This window comes from Augochlora pura, chromosome 5 (genome assembly GCF_028453695.1).
Source record: "Augochlora pura isolate Apur16 chromosome 5, APUR_v2.2.1, whole genome shotgun sequence".
Lineage (NCBI taxonomy): Eukaryota > Metazoa > Arthropoda > Insecta > Hymenoptera > Halictidae > Augochlora > Augochlora pura.
Genome location: NC_135776.1, coordinates 13,419,693 through 13,440,326, shown reverse-complemented (window position 1 = coordinate 13,440,326; position 20,634 = coordinate 13,419,693). Strand labels below are relative to the sequence as shown.

At 36.7% G+C, this 20,634-nt stretch overlaps 1 pseudogene; it reads left to right on the top strand.

Annotated features, from left to right (window-relative positions):
- Nucleotides 1-4,877: 4,877 nt before the first annotated feature.
- LOC144470034 (histone-lysine N-methyltransferase SETMAR pseudogene) lies at nucleotides 4,878-5,222 on the top strand (annotated as a pseudogene).
- The last annotated feature ends 15,412 nt before the right edge of the window (nucleotides 5,223-20,634 follow it).

Here is a 20,634-nt window from a genome sequence, read left to right as displayed (position 1 = left end):
TCCACGCGAACCACTTCATACTGTTCCGTTTCATGTTTTTCTGAAATCTGACGTCACTGTTGTTTTTAGACCGGAACCAAAGAGTAATTAAAATTCACACGATTTTCTTTGAGAAAAAGTACGACGAGTTTCGAAAGCATGAAGGATATTTGTAATTCCCGTTTCGTTCGCATTCGACTAAAACTCGCCCGGTTTGGAATCGACACGGCGATCCGTAAATATTTGAATGTAAACGTCATGTCAAAGTAATTTCTATAAAATAAATAATGCAGAGAAATAGCGGAATTTGATGATGCCATGAAATGTCACCACTGATGACGAATTCATTTACAATGGGATGAGAAATAGGTTGCCCAGCCGTTTTGGAAATGTCTACAGATATCTCTTTCTCAAAATATACCGGGTGTTTTGGAAACAAATCAGTCCAAGTTCACTTTTCTTTGTAAATTAATTACGCGTCACAGGTGTCTTTTTTAAACAAAATTTAAACAATGATAGAGATAAATAAAAGTAAAAAGAATTAACTATATTCTTCTCAATTCAATTAGGTTAGAAATGTTGCTTTCCATCATTAGTGGCATTGTTATTCGCAAAATCCTCGTTTACCTCAACTTTGAGATTAATGGATTTAACATTGACGTAATCAAGCATAATCGTTCTCTAAGATTTTTGCGCAATTTTATTCATTGCAACACCGACGTAAAATTTCATGACAAATCATCGACGTTGAAATTCGACAATTTTTATCTATTTAAATCCTGCTTGTCACGATGTAACACACGTGTTACATGAATTGAAACCATCGTCCACGCGTTCTAGCAGTTGTTTCACAAATTATGATGCGTTACATGGTTGTTACAGTGTGCAACGAATGGCCCCGGGGCACAAAACCGTACACGAGTGCAAAATCCGGCTTGATGTTATCTCGAATTGGACAAAAATGCATCGATACAAATTTTCATTTGAAATATAAAATGTCGCGTCACTAGCAACAACGATAGTTCATCGGTCAATGAAAGCAGCGCCGATGTAAATAAATGAAAAGCGATTATCGTTCGTTCGTTATGCTGATTTCGTTGTTGCCCAGCATTTTTCTTGTTATCGTTTCATCGATCAGCTCGTAAAGACTTTTTTTAATTAGAAAATTGGTTCGCCAATATTTTTCTTCGCGAATAATCCCGATTTGACATTTTCATCGGGAAATATGAGAGCCATTCAAACGGTTTATACAGCCTCGGTCAAAAACTGACATTACTTTTCCGGCAGATCAATAGTTTCAAATTAGAGTGGGGCACGCTAAAATGAACTTAATTGGTTCTGGAGCCCCGTTCGCTATAGCATGCGATTGCATATTATCAGTGGTATATACGATATATTAGAATACAGACTTGTGGGATAAAAGTTAATGCGTTCCTCGAGCAAAAGAAATTGCAATAACAAAAATTTCGAAAATTCTTCTGAATCGATAAGAAGCATAAAACACACTGATGTTTTCAAATGACACTATGTACCATGCATGTTGTAACATTATGGTTAATGAAGAGGAGACGAATCTAACAACCTGCGGCAAATCCACGAGGAACAGAAATTCGCATAAATTCAGGAAGGGGTGTATTTTCGACCTTAACACTTGCATAATATCCAAAATGCTCTGCACCAGAAAAATAAATCGTCTGTCGTCAACAAATCCAAGTATATGCCACTAATAAGTTCGATCGCGATCGTCCCAGTACAAGGAGAAAATTTCTCTAAGTGTGTTTGACGGAATTAATTACACTAGTCTTAGGTTAACGACAGTCAAGGAGCACATTTCGGATAATCCCAGCACGAAATCGCCGCAATTAGCCTTCAAATGGCATTTTCTCGTTACTGTACCCGGCGAAAGGAAATTGGCTTTCGCCTGACCAGTAAACGCGCTACCTAATACATACTCCAATAGTTGTGGCTTTCGGATACAGACGGTAGCTATGCTAACTGTTTGTTTTCTCCGCGAAATTATTTACTCGTATCTCGAAGCAGATTCTAATTACGCGAATTTGTCAGTTGCTTAAGTTGCGGGGATACCGGGCGATTCGAAATCCTTGTTAAATGGAAAATCACTGATCGAATTCGAGCAGTATATGTATACATACATATATGGCTGTTCTACGTGGTGTCTACATGGCCTATATCTATATATTTTATTTTATGATTTTATTCTATATATTTTATTGGTGGCATAAAATTCTATATATTTTATTCGTAGTATTGAATTCTGTATAAATTTTATACAATTTATTTGCAGTAATAAATTTTATGTATTTTAGTTGTCGCATTGTATTGTATGATACAGCATGGTCTTTTTTTCAATGATTCTTTACGTTCTTATAATTTCATATGTATGATACAAGTATCTGACACTGTCAAGCATGCGGAATGAAAGAAAATCGACTTCAAGCAACCGAAGCAACATCCAGGTGCCCCTACGAATATATTTAGAAAAATTGTTCGTATCATTTGTTTGTCATATTTTCTTATTTTATTATCCCTAATTTATTAAATATTGTCATATTTTCTTATTTTTATAAGTCGAGTTTTAATCTGATGGTATCGTACATCTTGGAGTATAATATAAGGTATTTATTAGAAGTATTTATTATATAAGGTAAAATAACGCATCTAAAAATATAAGTTACGCAATGAAAATAAACAGGACCATCTTTTAAAGTAAAGCATTGAATGAATTGTTGTAATCTTTTATTCCATTTCTGTACGAATACCATTGACATCGAAAATGAGGTCGTTCCTCATATTTCCAGCAGACTTCATTACTAATTAAGGTAGAAGCATTTCGAGGGAGAAATGTCTATCGAATGTATGTATAATTACATCTGTGCACGAATAAAATCGTTTTTTGCCAGTTGAAATTTTTATCGCTTCTGCCTTCTGATGTATTGATTATTTATAATCGACTCGAATATCTCGATTTCACATAATAAGAAGATAGATGTGGAGTAGTTTAAAATAATTTTCCATTACCAGGAAGGTACCAAGTTATAAATTTGTGATGTCCATTATGTTCCATTAGCAATGTGGCATTTAATCCTTAAAATCGATACATAACCATTCAGCTCATGGCAACCGATGCTGCCGTGTAATTATTACCAACGGAGTGATCGACGAGGAACTAGTTTAAAAAGCATATTTAACCGAATTGACGAACAAAGCTGCAAATGGTACTGAAGCACGCTAAGCCGAGTCCCATCGGGAATGGCTTGCCATGCGAGAGTTAAATATTAATCGATCTTATGACCCAAGGGCCAGGATAATTGATTTTCATTCATTTTAAAACAGCGCCTCTGTAAAAAAAAACTGAAGAGTAGTAATTTTAAAGTGTAATAGAAATTGACGAGGGACTAGTTGAACTGGCTGAACTGCAAATTTAACCCTCGCTAATTGACCTGAATTACCTTACACGAGAAGTGTTTTAAGGGTTCGCGTAAAACTAAAAACCTGGATGACAGATATGTAAGAACTTGGGACGAGCAGTCGGTGATATAAGTATCTGTCAGTCTTTTAATCCATTTTTTAGATTTTGTTGCTCCGCTTTAGGATGTATTCTGGCAAATAGGATCTAACATCTGACGGATAAGATTTGTCCTAAAATAAGTATGTCATTAAGAAGGCATATTAAAAAGACGGATTAGAATTTTATCTCATTCCTAGGAAATTAAAATTAAAATGAGCATTGAATAACACATGGTAGAGAGTATAATATAGGACTTCGAGCAGCCTGAGAAATTTAAGAAACGTTTTAAGAAAATTACATTTCCACTCGATAGTAATTTCACTAATAACAGCGTATTAATACCATATAATCCGAAATTTTATATATTTCAAGGAACTGTGATAAGATCACCGACAGTTTAATTAAAACATATTTTGATAGCTGATTCCGTAATATGTATATCCAACACCGAACAAACATCACACTTTTTTAATCGTTTCGATGAAAACCGTTTCACCAATTTTATTAATTTCAGACTTGCACAGAAACAGAGCGAACTTTTTGCCGAGCCCGATAGTTTCGCGGAAACTTTAAAACCAATACTGGCCAGCTTATGTTACTCGCTTAATTCTAGAGAAATAAACAAGTTACCGGTTATTATTTTTAATTACACCATGGCATAGTTTATACTTTCGTAATCGATATTTTCGATTTTCAACCCCGCGAACAGCTTTATGAATATTTTACATATACCGATTCAGCTCGATCCGTATTGCTCGTGTTTGATTAATAATTCTCTGCAACTACTGGTTCTGCGGGATTGCTAAGTTTTATCTGTCAGATCGAAGCACATCACTATCGAGTTATATCTTCCATTCTGGGGCAATCCTTTAATGCGTGCGATCCAACGGAATCGATTTATACACAACGATTAATTACTTCAGCGTATTATGAAGACTGGACGTGAACAAACTATAGCGATACAGATCCCATGAGATTCGAAGTATGAATTTCGTGTATTACATGTGTAGATTCGACTTGAAGTCATCTTTTATATTGTCTAAGGCCTAGACTTGATCCAGATCGAATAACTACGATACGTGTTACATGGGTATATAATATTAGGTTGGTAAGAAATTAATGTCAGTTTTGGAACTTTCGAACTTTGAGGCATGTTTTGGGATAACAATTTACTTTAGTCTGTTCATCTTCTAATGTCATCTTACAGTGCCGACGTCGTGCTGCAGGCTGATATGTATGATTTTGTTTTTACTGTTAATTTGTGGTCACTTCAAGTTGTTAACTTCGTAATGGGTACCAAGCAAGTTCGTATAATATTCTTATATCAATATAAACTGGGTCATAATAAGCTGCAACTGCGACTCGTAATATGAACAGGGCATTTGGAGAAGTTGCCGTAAATGAACCCACGGTACAAGGTTGGTTCAAAAAATTTCAAAGTGGAGACGATAGCCTTGAAGATGAAGATGGTCATGGACGCCCTTCTCTCGTCGACAAGGACCAACCGAAGGCACTAGTTGAAGCTGATCCACGAACAACGGTTCGACAACTTGCACAGGAGTTAGATGTAAGCCATCCAACAGTTATCGACCACCTGAGACAGCTAGGAAAGTCAAAGAAGCTCGACAAATGGGCACCTCATGCGTTAAGCGCAGATCAAAAGAATCGTCGTTCGACCACACTTTGCACAATTAACGCTACAAAAGTTGGATGAATTGGGATATGAAACCCTGCCCCATCCAGCATATTCCCCGGATCTGTCGCCAACCGATTACCACTTCTTCAAACATCTCTACTACTACTTGCAAGGGAACATATTTACCAACCAAGCTGATGCTGAAAGCGCGTTCGAAGAATTTATCAATTCCAGAACAACAGAATTTTACGCTGCTGGAATTAACAAACTGTCAATTTATTGGCAAAAATGTGTAGTTTGTAATGGATCTTATTTTGATTAAAAAAAGACTTATTCCAATTCGTGATATGTCGATTTAAAGATGTAGTTTGGAAACCAACATTATTTTCCTACCAACCTAATACTATTGTGACTGTATTTGAGCCGCCCAGTGCACACATCGATTAACTCCACTTTTTGAAAAATCTTAAATTTAAGTGTCAAAGCACTTGGTATAGTCATAACTTTTTATATTTATAATAACTTTCCTGAATAATAAAGATTAACACCATTAAACGGCAAAATTTTTTCTTTTTTTTTTGGCTATTCTTTCTTGTTAATTTTATACATTAAATAATATTAATTTTATACAATAAATTATACGTTAAATGAAAGCTATATCTGTATTTATTCATTCTACATTATATATGTGAATCTATGTTATAACAGGAATTTTAAAAATCAATGTACATCATTTCATCGCGTTTCTCGACTTTTTGTTTTATGGAGTTAGTCGATGTGTGCACTGAACGGCTCATTTAACTAATTCTGATCTACAGTTAGTTCCATAAGTATTCGTACCCTCGTTGCTTGTAAGAGAAATCAAGGGACGTATGTAAGATTTTGAGATAAACTTTTTATTATGAATGAACACATGTATAAAGTTTATTTATACCAAACTATAATAAAATTGATTAACTACTGACAAAAATATATTGATTTTACTCCTCGTGGTACGTAATAACATCCCACAAAAGTATTCGTACCAGTGTAGATTTTGTCAAAAAGTTGCTTTTTTTAAAATTTACAAAATTTTACATACATCCCTTGATTTCAGCAGATTTCTCTTATAAGCAATGAGGGTACGAATACTTATGGGACTGACTCTAGGTCGGAGTTAAGACGATACTAGATTTCAATAAAAAAGGAACTAATCCTGAGTTTAGTCTAAATTGCATAGACATTGGGTCTGTATTAGATCTGATTTAGGTCTGCATTATGTTCGAAGCGAAAACGTGATTCCACGGTTGCTGTTTTATTCGTCTGTTTAAAATTGTTTTATACTTAAGCGAATTTTGTAGTCGCAGCGGCAGCGTCCTGCCAATCTTTTCTTCCATTAGTAGCTTTCCCATGTAAACAGGGGGAACAGCGAGGTAGAAATAACATAAGTATTCACCGAGGCAAATAAAACAGATCATCGTGACAACGTTGTTTACCCTTTACCTTTACATAGGAAGGGCAATTTGTAAATACTGTCGTACGCTTATATAAACCTCACGTTACGTACACATAATACACGGTATGAACCTAGCAACCGAAGGGAACTGTAACTCGGTTTCCATACTAGATAGGAAAAAAATATCATAGAGTACAATTTTCGATTGTCTATTAAGCTCTATTGTCGAATAGTACGAATTTTTACTAAACAACGTCGGTGGAGCTGTAAAATAGAATCGCGGATTTTTCGAAACGCTACGCTAACATATTTGGCAAATATTAATAACATCCTGATTTTGATGGCTTTGAAACACGACGTCAAGTACGTCTTTTTAAACAATAATCCTCTCATTACAACTATATTTTAACCATTGTCTAAGATATTAGAACAATTAATATAATATATTAACTGTAAAAAAATCCTAGGAGTTAGGAAATCTAGAAACTCGATAAAGTTTTATTCCCTTTTGATTGGTGTTCGAATATTCTCGCGGCGCGCCATGTTCCTCTGTATTTAATATTGTAAACACGACGGAGCCGGATTCCGCTTCAAATTCCAGCACTGATTCGCGGAGCAGCGTAGTCGTAAAATTTTCCGGGCGGAAATCAATTGTGCACAGCACGCGGTCAAATCGAACTTTTACCACTGCTTTCAATTAATTTTTCGCGTCGCGTTGTCGTAGATGAGAAGTTCCCTCTTCCTCCATCAACCAGAGGACGATAGGAGCGGAGCCCGGCGGTATAGTCAATCGATATTCACCAATTGTTCGCAATTCATCATCCTACACTTTCAAAGACCCGATCTATCACGATGAAATTACGCATTCCGCGAGACGACTCGCCTAGTTCTAGCTGATATATTTTATTTTATTGGGTATGCTTCGCTTGCTTATCACGTCGCGTTTATAAAAGTAAATCAGAATTAATTTATTAGCCATTAACCTATTAATTAGATATCGAATCTTTTATCCGCATTCGAAGGAGTATTTACCCGAATACATTGTTACCAATAAACGTTGATAACAATTTGTCACCGGTTTAATAAATTTAATATGTACCATATAATTATGCCTCTTACAAATATTTCTCCTGTTATTAAAATTGTGATTAACCGTGCTCGCGGAAACATTGTTAGAGTGATTTTAGGGCGTCTCATTGAATTCGCACAATAGCACTCTGCCCGGTCTTAAAAATCGAACGTGAGGTTTCGTTCTGGCGTGCTGTCAAATTATTTTATGGCTGCCTAGCTTCGAGACGCGAACACTTGGGCACCGTGCTCATCAGACCGAACCGTGAGAGCCATTTTTGTCCAGTGCAATGGAATTTTTAGCAAAGATATCTACTTCAGAAACTAAGTCACACGGGCCCGCCCATCAGTCTCGATAACATTAACAGAGAAGTAGTCGTCGAGCGTAATACACTCTCGGAGTAATACACTCTTTCGGGGTAGAATAACTGCGGCGGACTCGCGCACATTGAATATTTATCGCGGACACGAAATGACCGAACAAGAAAAACTCTAGGAATGATAACAGGAGAGCTCGCATAGAGCTCGGTGCTCTGGCTACGAAAACAGGAATAAATTATGTTGGATTCGGTTAAGATACAATTAGGGGAAGCAAGCAAGTGGCTGTGTGAATTTCTATTTCTATCGCTGCACCCGCGTCACGGCAGCATCAAACAGATGCATACACGAACAAGTCTTCTTTGCAGTGTCTTCGAAGAATACAGATAATTGAATGCTCAGACCAAAAAAATAATAACATTTTTAGATGTAGAAGGATCCCTTTCTATTTATTGGCATAAGCGACGTCGAAGGGTTGCAAGGGACTCGAAATAATATCTTGATAATCAACTATTATTTATTACTTCCAAGATAGAAAATATAAAGTACGGCACGAATTAGGAGGACGAGGAAACCCTCGATGTTTTACCATTTATTTGCAAGTTTGCAGACAATTGAAAAATATTGCGGGGTCGCCGACAACCCTACGGGGTCGTTGTAGCAGAATAATCACAAGCAGGATAAAATAACAAAGGCGGGAGAAACGACATGTGCATGTGTGCACTGAAATTGTTGGAAATTGTGTTCTAGTTTTTGAAGTTACAACAAAGAATGAAGGGCGGATGTGTTTCGCAAAACGTATTTCAGAAAATTCAAAGAATTTTGTTATTGAACTCGGTGCAGCGTGTGTTCGACAAATATTAATAGGGATCTATGGGGTGAAATATTCGTCGGGTTAATTCGCTGTAGAATGGCGTTAATTAAAAACTGAAGTATCGATTTTTGTAAAAAAAAAAAAAAGATCGAGTTTGGTGCTCGAAGCTGAATTTTCACGTGTAAAAACTTGTTTTCGAGAAATGCGCGTTTAAAATACTCCAAGTACCGTGGATCGCTTTCGGAACGTAATTCAAACGCCGGTAACTTTATAAATTTGGCGCGGATTAATTAGGAAGTTTTACTTATACCAAAATAAAATTAATGCGCGAATTGAATTGCACACTTTCCATCTCTTGCTGGTATAATCTGGAAATACGTGCGTCAATGTTTAGTCCGTTTGATTTCGGGGCATTTGCCTACGACGACCAATATTTAATAAACTGTGTATATGTATCACGTGACGCGTTGCTTCTCAACCGGCGACGTGACGCAACAAATCACCGATTAACATCCAGCTATTTTAACGATTGCAAAAAGAAGATTCTCTTGTACACAGTTATGTATCTTACGGGAATGCGGGAATGTAAAGCAATAATAATATTGCTACATTTCAGCCTAAATCGATTGAATCGAAAAAAACTTTGACGACCGTCGACGACTACATAACTGGGCACAATTTAACGGTTTCCTTTATGGCTAAATATTCTCGTTGCGAGACTCGAACAATGAATTTCCTTCTTATATATTAATGAAAAGCATTACCTCACTTCCGCAGAAGTTCAGGGAACAACATTCTCTGTGCACGTTAGATATTGATAGACACTAACGTGAAGCTTGACAACTCCGACCAAACTGTTACCAATTTTATAGAATTTCAATCACACCGACTTTCATAACTGCGGGTCACAGACACCGCGCCATGGCTGGGTCAACCCTAAAATGGCACACGGCTCCGATACACGCAGCGAAGCGCGAAATCATTTAAGTTGCTTTAGATGTACACCTGCATAGCCGTGTGCCACCTATCAACAACGACGCCAAAATTTTACCGCAAATTACCGCTTGCGTTTGCATGTATTACATATTGCACTGGATTTCAGTTTTGAACAATTTCATTAAATAGAGAGATTCCTATCATACCAAAATTCTTTGAAATTACAGCGATTAGTTTTACTCAGAATCGATATTGGAGAGTAAATGATTAAACACTTATGATATCTATAACACGATATCATTAAATATCTGCTTAATTCTAATTAATCGAACCGATGCTTCGTCGTCTTCTAAACCAGTAATATTTCCCAAAAAATGCTTTAGTATTTTTGTGAAGAGAATCGACTAGTATAATAAAAAATAACGCCGACTAACGTGTGTTGCAATAATCAAGCGTAGACGAAGGAAGTTATAATATATTATTTATAATTTTCATTTGTTTCTTTTTGATCTCTAAACATTTTATATGTATTAAAATTTACGAATATAATTTAGTTTTTGCCAGAATTACAATTTAAATATTAAATTGTAACAAAATTTTACGCGTGACGGATATAATCGTCATGACACAAAATTCTGCCATGTCTCCATGACGGATATAGTCGTCAAACACATTTAACTGGTTAATATTATCAATCTGTGTGCCCCTTAAAACCATTCAAATTCCGCTGGAATCATTTTCTACTATCATCGACGGTTTCTAAGATTTTTCGCTGGGCCGATTTAAATGGATCGCTCGGTGTACTTCTTTCGTTCGAAATGTTGTGCAGATAGCATAGAAACAGCGGTTACAGCGGCAGGAAAAATGAAGAGAAGGAGACGTATGAAAGGAGACTTTGGAGGAAACGTAATTGTAGCGTTACGCCGGAAGAGTATGAAGACTGATGTGCGAGGAGCGAGATGAATGCAAGTGAAAGGAGCGGGAAAAAATAACAAGACCTGATTAGCAGTACAGAAGAGAGAAGGATGGGGTTCCTAAATTGAGCCGGGGAACAGGAATGCGGATAAGCGAAGAAAAAGGGGGAAGCGCGAACTGGGAGCCAGAAAATGGAAGAATGGAAAGTTCTACTTGCGAAGAAAATAAGAAGGGTCGTGATGGAAAAGAGGGTCAGAAGAAAGGTATGAACCAAAACAGTTAGTGGAAAGCAGCGTGAATAGACACTGTGGAACCAACGGAAAAGAAGAAGATTACATAGGACTGATAAACGAAAGGAGAATCCTGCGCGAAGGGCGAACTTAGAGAGCGCTGTCGCTGCATAATTGAAAAATCTGACTAACTTCGACGATTTGCATACTGGATTGCGAGTATCGTTCATTGAACACTGACAGTAATAAAAACTTCTTCGAAAGTTATTCGAACAAAATGTAATCATTTATTTTCGGAAACGTTGTCCTGCAATGGTTCATTACGTCGAAGATTGAAATAGGACAGCAAACCAAATTTAGTAAATACAGCATACAGAATATTTGGATTCAAAAACCATGTATTTTCCGATATTTTGAGCTGTTTTTGTTACAATTTTTCCATTAAAACTCGAAAATGTGAAAATCCAATATGTACTCACGATGCTCCTCTCTTTTATAAACGATAATATTTGCATGCGAAATGGATATCAATTCAGAAATGTTTACAATATAAACCGCATTTGTATTTCATTTATCCATAAATTTGGGAAAATGTAATTTTTGTCAAAAATGATTTCCGCATCATTTTTTTTTAAAAGACGTTTCATTTATAAATATTACTGTTCAGATTGGGTCATATACGGGTAATATCTCCGAGACCGGATTGAGCGGCAGATCATCCTATATGGGTGAGAACACATTTTCGCCTAGAACTATAAACTTCATCCTTTCGGTAAGATATTAACCCTATGGTGGCCGACCGTCTACCAACGGCGCGGAAGCTCTTTTTGAGTCATTTATTATATATCCTAAAGTTCCCGTAATGTGCACATTGGCGTTAGTTATTTTATTTAATTGTATTTTGCTGCGATTTTCGACGAAAATATTTACAATATGTATTTCGAATATTTAGACTATATGTTTCGAATATTTAGAATAATTGAAAATATATTTGAGAATATTTAAGAATACTTAAATATATTCGAAAACATCTAAATATACTGCAGTATATATTGGAGAATATATTTGAGAATTTATTTGAGAATATATTGGAGAATATAGCTGAGAATATATTTGAGAAAATATTTGAGAATATTTGAGAATATTTAAATATATTTGAGAAAATATTTAAGAATATATGAGAATATATGAGAATATATTTCAGAAACAAAATATGAACACGTAAGTTACGATATCATTTTTCCTTATTCAGTATGCGTCCAAGTTGCCTGTAAAATATTGCATGCTCGCGTGAAGCAACGCATATCCGATTGTACATAAACAAATTTAATGGAGGAGATAAAAATGAAGTTTAACAGTTTATACGGTGTTCGTTCCAAGACGCGAATTTGATTCTACTAATTTTTACCCCTCAACCCTTAATACTAATATTGCTAATGTATTTTATCAAGGTTCGCATCAGGATAAGTTTGAAAAGTCTGCAAAGTTTGGAAAAAAATTAACAAACGAAATATTATAAACTGTCAAGAACTGATGTTATCCCAGTAGAAATGTTTACGGCCATTAGTATAGCGAGTTGTCTGTACTAATCGGCGATTAATCATCGCGAACAAGGTGGTGTAACAAATCGTTTGCATGCCATTAGCATGAAACGAGAAAAATTGCGTGGACCTTTTCGAAGTTTCGTAGCACGTGCAGCATCAGTTTTAGAATGAAAGTTTTCTTATTTGAGTAACGGTCAACCACTTAAAACACAGCAGGACGTAACAACTTAGATCATGAAATACTTTCAACTAATGCATTATGTATTCCGCGCCCGATTCGATATTGAAAAAAATATTCCGCGAAGGAGCTCCACGTCTCTTTAAGGTTGTTCTCATCCAGTGCGTTCTATCTACTGGAAGCGATATCACGCATAATAAAAGCGGCATCGCTATTCTATATTCAAATTTTGTCCGGAGCAGAGAATATTATTTTTCTGGACGACGTTAGTGCACCAGCCACCCAAATATCCAAACTAATCGCTATACCTAGTGCTACTGCTTACGATTACATTATCATTTTCTTCCGTCGGTTTACAAAAATTAACATTAAAGAAAAGATATTTAATATTAAGGAAAAGACTAGTACCAAAGAAATGTTTCTTTCGTCAACTAGAGGATGAGACAGATGGATCCTGGTGATTTATACGGTTCAACGCTTTTTGCAAAAACTAAATCGCATATTTCAGATTATTCCATTTAACAACTTCGAGCGAAAGCAAAGTCAAGTCGAAGTAAAAGTGTTTCTCTCTGCTATCTTTATTTTCGTTTCATAATCTTTTGTAACTGTTATTCTGTTTTAAGTTTTATCGTCCGTTGTATTCTTTCGTCTGGATAATCCGCGCTTCGCTTTTGTTTTCTTACAAATTTGTTCTCACCTACAATTCGCTAAATTATTTGGTAACATGTCATATTCTTATTTATACAGGGTGGTCCATGGAAGGGTTTCAAGTCACAACACCATTATTATTGGATTTATGAAAAAATGCCAAAACTAATTATGCAAGCCTTATTGTTAATTGCACATGCACTGCTGCATCTAAAAAAAAAATTTAAAGGCTTACAAATGTAGTGCTCTTCGAACCATTTATCTTTCTCCTTTGGCATTTTTTCATAAATGCAATAATAACGGTGTTATGACTTGAAACCATTGCGTGGACCACCCTCCTGTATATTATAATATATCATTTTTATTCATATTTATTACATCTAAAATACTCTAAAGATCACAATAAGACCAATTTAGATCAATGATTTAATAGCGAAGAAGCAATAACTAATCGGTTTCCACGGTTTCCCAATTAATTTTCTATTTATTTCGATACGGTTGGTGATTCTGGAAACACGCCACTATCGACTTATCTTGTGATCCATCTCGCTCGGGGTGTCTTTCAGGAAAGAGTGGAGGCCGACGGATTCGAAACTATCAGCGTCCGATCTCATCCAGAAATAGGTTAGATTCCCTAGTACTCCCTATAAACTTGTACACGTGGCCGAGGTTGTATACCCATAAACTCTCTGGAGCACGTACGGTTTCGGTAAAGCGACGATTAGTTGATAGTAATCGCCGACGCCGTGTAAACCGGAAAATTCGGTACACGCGGCGGTCATAATTCATTTAACAATTGAAAAACACTGACGGATAAACGAGGCGGAAAATTGCAGCGATCACTGTTTGCGACTCGTTGCAATTTCGAAAAGCTCTGTATCATTTTAATGAATCTCTCATTTAATGGCTCTAAAATACGGAAAGTTTGCGCGGGGAACTAAAGCAACGAGACTCGCAAATAAAATTAATTCATTTAAATTTGTTCGTTCCGATGCTGTACAAAGCAATAATAAACTATAATAACTCTGGCACGAATCAACAGCGTATCAAATATGACGAAACATCGCAGATATTTCATATTTTCGGTATTATTGGGCATTAAATTGAATCGTATTTAGTTGTTACAGAATTTTGATATGCGATTCAATGTACTACTATTGAAGTTATTAGTGCTGCTACAATTATTACGACGAATGTACCTGTAATTTTTATGGTTAAACACCTTGATAAGAACGTTTATAATATTCGCCCATTTTTCTTACAGATTTGGCAAGCCCGAATTCGCGTTTGGGGTAAGTCGAGCGGCGACGCCACACGCCGCAGCGTTCGCGGCGCAAGTTCACAGTCTGTCATCCGTCAGTTAATTTATAACAGTAATTAATAATGGAGTACCGGTTGGACACGTAAATTCTTGCGTGCTTCGCGAGACACATCCGGTGTAAATAAAAATAAACTAGTCTTGTTCCGAACACCAAACCAAAGTAATTAATTACACGCGAGGATCAGCCGAGACCGTCTCGAAAATGGAAGCCGAGTCCTGTAATTTTATCCATCTTTTGGAACTTGTGTTCCAGGGCCTCATTAGAGTCTCCGTACTTTACTCGCGCTCGCCGTAATCCATCTAGATTTTCACATTCAGTCCTCAGAAAAGTTCAAGCTGCACACGTATATTGTCGTACACGGTGTCACCAAGTTAAATATTCAGTCCTTGAGACGTCGACTTGTACTTGCTTTTTCTTAAGAATATTCGCGGAGAATGACATCAGATAAATTTTAATAAATAAAATTATTTATAACCGCAAGTGTAGTTGATGCGACGTAAAATACTATTTAAAAAAAAAAATTATTAGAAATATAGTATATTTTACTTGCTTTATATTTTTTATTTCAACATATATTAAATCTTATTTGCAGCACTGTCTACTGCTGCTTCACGAATAAATACTTTGAGAACATTTGGAAATTTTGCGTCAGTTTGTATGTAACACCGTGAATAAAAAGTAAGGTGAATTTGTTTATAAAATGTAAATTCTTTATTTATTCTTTTTTTATATTTTTCTCCTAGATTGGTAGGATTGTCTATAACATTTGCCAAGCGTCTGTTTGTCAGAAGTGTTTGACCAAGCGTGTTTTTGTAAACAATCAAATTTTGTTTGCGGAACAAATATTCCTGTGCGGACACGTTGAAAATGTTGCGGAAGGCCTTTGGTGACCAAACTATGGCACAAAAAAACGTTTATAAGTGGTAGAACGAGTTGAAAGCGGGCCGAGAACGCGTTGAAGACGAACCGCGCTCTGGACGACCATCAACGTCTACCGACGAGGGCCACGTCCAAAAAATCAAAGATTTGGTGCTTGAAAATCGTCGATTGGCAATTAGAGACCTCGCTGTCAACAAAGAACATTATTTGAGCGTTATGCGTCGTTTGCGTGAAGCTAATCGTCTGAAACGGCCGGAATTATGGGCGAACAACTCTTGATTCAATCATCACAATAATGCACAATGTCATACTGCATTGGTTCTTCGCGACTTTTTTGCCAAAAACTCGACTCATATCGTTCCGCAACCACCGTATTCGCCTGATTTGGCTCCGTGCGACTTCTGGCTATTCAGCAAACTCAAAAGGCCAATGCGGGGACGCCGTTTTGACACGATTGAGGAGATAAAAACCGAATCGAAGAAGGTCTTGAAAGCTATACCGGAAAAAGACTATACCGACTGTTTCAAAGACTGGAAAAAGCGTTGGCAAAAGTGCGTTTTATCGGACGGGGATTACTTCGAAGGGGATCCAATTGATTTGTAAGAATAAATAAAGAATTTACATTTTATAAACAAATTCACCTTACTTTTGGTTCACAGTAGTATATCACTGTAACATATTATTGCAAAACAACGAAGTACTTGCATCGAAAGGGAGCTACGGAAAATCTCTGCGAGCGGTAATCGATAGAAGACTTTTTACAGAGTCTAGGAGCGTGTAGCAGTGATAATTGAAATGAAACCGCAGTGGAATCACTTTCTTCCGCTTCCCTCAGCCGATTCTCCCAAGTGCACCGAGAATAACACAACAATCTAATTATCGTCGGGTTCACTGTTCCCGACGTTCCCACAAAAATGAATAGGGAGAGATGCCGGGCACGTTTCTGTTTCATCGTCGAAAACGGGGAATGTAATACAACAACCCGTTTAATGTTAAGCTCATCCCCCGGATACATGCAACGAAATACTGAGTCCTCCGCGTTGCCAACGACTGCTTCGCGAATCTATAGTTTTCGAAAATGGAAAAGCGTGTCCCTTCCTGGCTCATACCGTGCAATAGACTTTTTAAACATCGTATAAATAACTCTATTATCATTTCTGACTCTGCATAATTTTTATGCCTGGCTTTAAGCATCGCCTAAATTTTTTATATTGAGCATTCACTTGAGACGCATGATTTCTCTCGACGATTACTATATCTGGTAATCGAAACAAAAATCTGACCCTTTGATCCTGATTGTTAAGGCTATGTTTACAGTCTATTTTTTAGCAATTCCTCGCCGATAGAATTTGGTCGTGACATTAATTTTGATATATCTCGTGTACATTATGTTGATGATATAATTTGAAAATGCCTACGCTTAGTGTGTGCACCGTAAAAGATAATACTGTATTCCTTGCGATTGTAGTGTCGACGTTAACGTACAGATCGAAGGAGAAGGGGGGGGGGGGGCTAACGATCGCACTTCGACTTTTCCTAATTTCCTGACGGTTCCCGCACGTCTGAAGGGTCCTGGTTCCAAGCGATTGTCTTGTCGCCTTGTCGTGCTTTATAATGAAACTTCCCATTGAAGTCCCACCGTCTAATGACAACGCCGTTTGTTTTTGCGAATCCTGCGACACAGTAGCTACATTGTTGCGAGACTGCCTGCATTTTGCAGTAATGAGAGACATTGTGGTAGTCAAAATAGCAATTCCACGAGCTCTTTGTTTTCACGGCTGCAGAACGTAGTTCGTAATATCTGCCGCCAACTTGTACGCGTTCACGCGTGGCTACTTGCGAACACCCTCTATTAACAATTCGCGAAACATGTGTCGTTATCGGTTTATTCTTCTCGTTCGAAATAGACTCGCAAGCATTGTGTCACAGTTGTTAATCAAAGTCAAAGTCAATTGCAGATGTCGCTGCCCGTTGGAAACGTTCATTATTGACTTACAGACGACGCAGCTAATTGCTATACTCGCATGGAAACTCTGAGTACATTTAAGAATACTTAAGGGTATTTATATCATTGTAGAAATAGTACGGCAAAAGGAATGCTTTTTTTATAAGAAAGAATTGCCTGATTCGCTAATAAAAAATTGATGGGCTCCGTAATAGGATGCAACTTTCATTTTACCTATTTTGAGTAGATTTTGGGAAGATGTCAAAGATTCACGAACCTCGTACTTTCAGAAATATTAATAATATTTAGAATGACTCGAAATTCCTTCTGTAAAGCGCTTATAAATAACAGTGTTTCCAATGTGGGTTGTAATGGACCAGCATACGTATATCTGCCATGTCTATGTCCTCGAATCATCCGCCTTTCTAGTGTTAACTTCTGTCGTGTCGGAACAGACGGCAGACGTCGCGATATTATTCTGTGTCAATATTGGCTAATACGTAGCAGTTCTGGCTAATTATGATATTTCAGGAGAGGAAAGCAAAGTCAAATTTTACAGAAATGAAACTTGAATGTTCAAGGTGACTGTAGCTGAAGAAACAACAAAAATTAGGAGAAGCTATAGTTGCGTGTTTCTATTTTCCATTGTTCCCAATATGGGAGGATTAGTTCTATTATTTCTAATATAATGTTTTGTTAGGTTTTTGTTTAAATATTACTGAAAATGTAAAAACTACTTCGAGTCTATAATTACTCACACTAATGAGATATTGTTCAACTATACGATGCGTAAAATATTCTTCGAATAGCCAATTTTTCTCACTTGTACTATTGAAGTATTTGTGCAACGTTTATTATTAACCGTATAGTTTTAATAACGTAACTCTAGGAGTGAATCGAGTTTCCATGATTCTCGTGTAACTGGCTAAGTTGCAACAGCAGCTAACGAATTGAAACAGTACCCAGGATGCTTGTTTATGGTTGCTATCAGTGTTCCCGGAAACCGAGATGTATGAAAACAATAAGCTCGGTCAATGTGTTAAGAACATTTGAAGCTCGAAAATGGTTGGAACTCGCATCGTAATGAAATAGCAAGTACATTATGCTATGAATAATTCTAATTAGCTTTGCGAGTTTCATTCACGCCCGAGGTTCTAGGAAAACGTACCACAAACATGGCTACGAAATGCAGCGTAACAAGAACAAAAACCTGTAAGCGAATTACAAATGCGTTGCTTTTAAAGATGCCCTGACATCGTCGCTGCGACTGTTTGAATGCCGCGTCTCGACAAAAACGTACAATTCTTCTATTAACACTTTCAGCGCTGCCGAATACGGGGTAAAACATTTAACTCACTCACCTTAATTTTCCACGTAACCTACATGTTGTATAAACATATACTTTCATTCGAAAATTACTTGATAGAAATATGAGGGTCAGCTTGAATTTTTTAACTATAATGTGCAGCCTTTAACCCCTTGCCGTACTATTTTCTTTATAGTTACAAATTACATTATACTTTTTCTAGTGTAATAATTTCTTAGAAGGAAAGGGAAAAATATTTATTGCGTTTATCTACATTTACTTAAATGGTTAAATACCGGTGACAAGAGAACAACATTTTATTCTGGCTTAAAAGAACAGACTAACATTTATAATTAACAAGATATTAATAGAAACCCCTATGACGAGCCAGATTCGTCAAAATACGGCAAGGGGTTAATCAGGCCATTCGAAAGACTATTAAATACAGAATACAAAATTATTATGGTGCTATTAATAATTATGTCCATCAAAAATAAAATGAAAAGAATAAAAGACATATGTTTTTTGACTTTTTCAATGGGCCTTGCTACGAAAATAAGAAGGACTCGATGTGTACATTCCGGTGACCGAAATTTCATTAATTAATTGTAGGCTTAACGCCGTGTTTACCATAAACCGTGTTAGAAGTTCTAATACAGTAAATGCAAAGAGTTATCGGCTTTAGTCCATGCGCAGAAACAGATGGGAGGCAATTATTTACACGCGTCACAGTCATGAACAACGCCTTCGTCTACGACATCGCGTACACCTGAGACAGACTCGGCACTGCAGCATCCAGCTCATTCTTTTATAGCTCCATGGATCAAATGGTCAGTGCAAAATGCACACAGTCGTCTCATCATTCTGCTTTGAAGAATCCGTGTCTGTTTTACGAAGGAAATAACTTTTCCATCTTTCTCTCACTCTGTTATTAAATAATCGTTTCGCTGGTCGTTAAACTCTTTCGAAAAAATTATTTTGTAGGATTCTAAAAATTACTACGTACACAAGGATCTGTGACGCGACCTGGCAAAAAAATTAAAACACTTCGCGGCTAAGTTCATCGTGCGCATTAGCCGTTCAATTTCGAGTGAAAGCTGCAAAAAAATTGCAAGCTCCGAAAGAATTCGAGGCGTTCTTAATGAAAATGGTTACAATGGACGAGTTGCTGTTACGAAACGGGATATCAAAAAAACGAAAGAAGAGAAACCGTCTAATGCGAGCAAAAAATTTCATTTCTACTGAGAATCATAGTGGAATGATATAATTTTCGTTCGTGAGTGCGAATTTAATATTTCTGGTTCTGATGGAGGAACAATGGCGTTGTGTGCACCAATTTCTGCCCTAGATAGCAGACATCTAGCAAGATTAAATGATGGGTAGGAGATATATTCATTTCCGGTGGTTTCGTTAGCTTCCCCGCATTCGATTTAACGTTAACAATACCATACATGTTTTAAAAGTTATTTAACGGAGTTAGGCGAGCCGCGCTTCTGTTATTCCGCGGAAAGCGGTGCCGACTCACATTTCATCCAAACTGAATTATTACACCTCAAATATTATAAAAAGGAGGTAAAAGGTTTTGTTATCATATATGACCCGCCCTGTTGACGAACTATTAACCCTTTCGCTCCGACGGGCGTATATGTATATACACCCTCGAGGAATGACCATTTATATACGAAGAGCGTATATATGTATACGTTCATACCAAATATATACTTTTATTTCATACTTTGCATAAGATACTTTTGTTAATCAACAAACAGTTGACTATAATATTTAAAAAAATAAATTATGATTATAAACTTTTATAATTTAGAAAGTAAAGTGACGTTACTAAATACAATAAATATCATTGCAAAATTTAGAGAAGAAGAAACAACTTCTACTGCGTAGCGTCTCGTATCTCAGTGTCAACTAATCATAGTAATACGTTCCGGAGCGAAAGG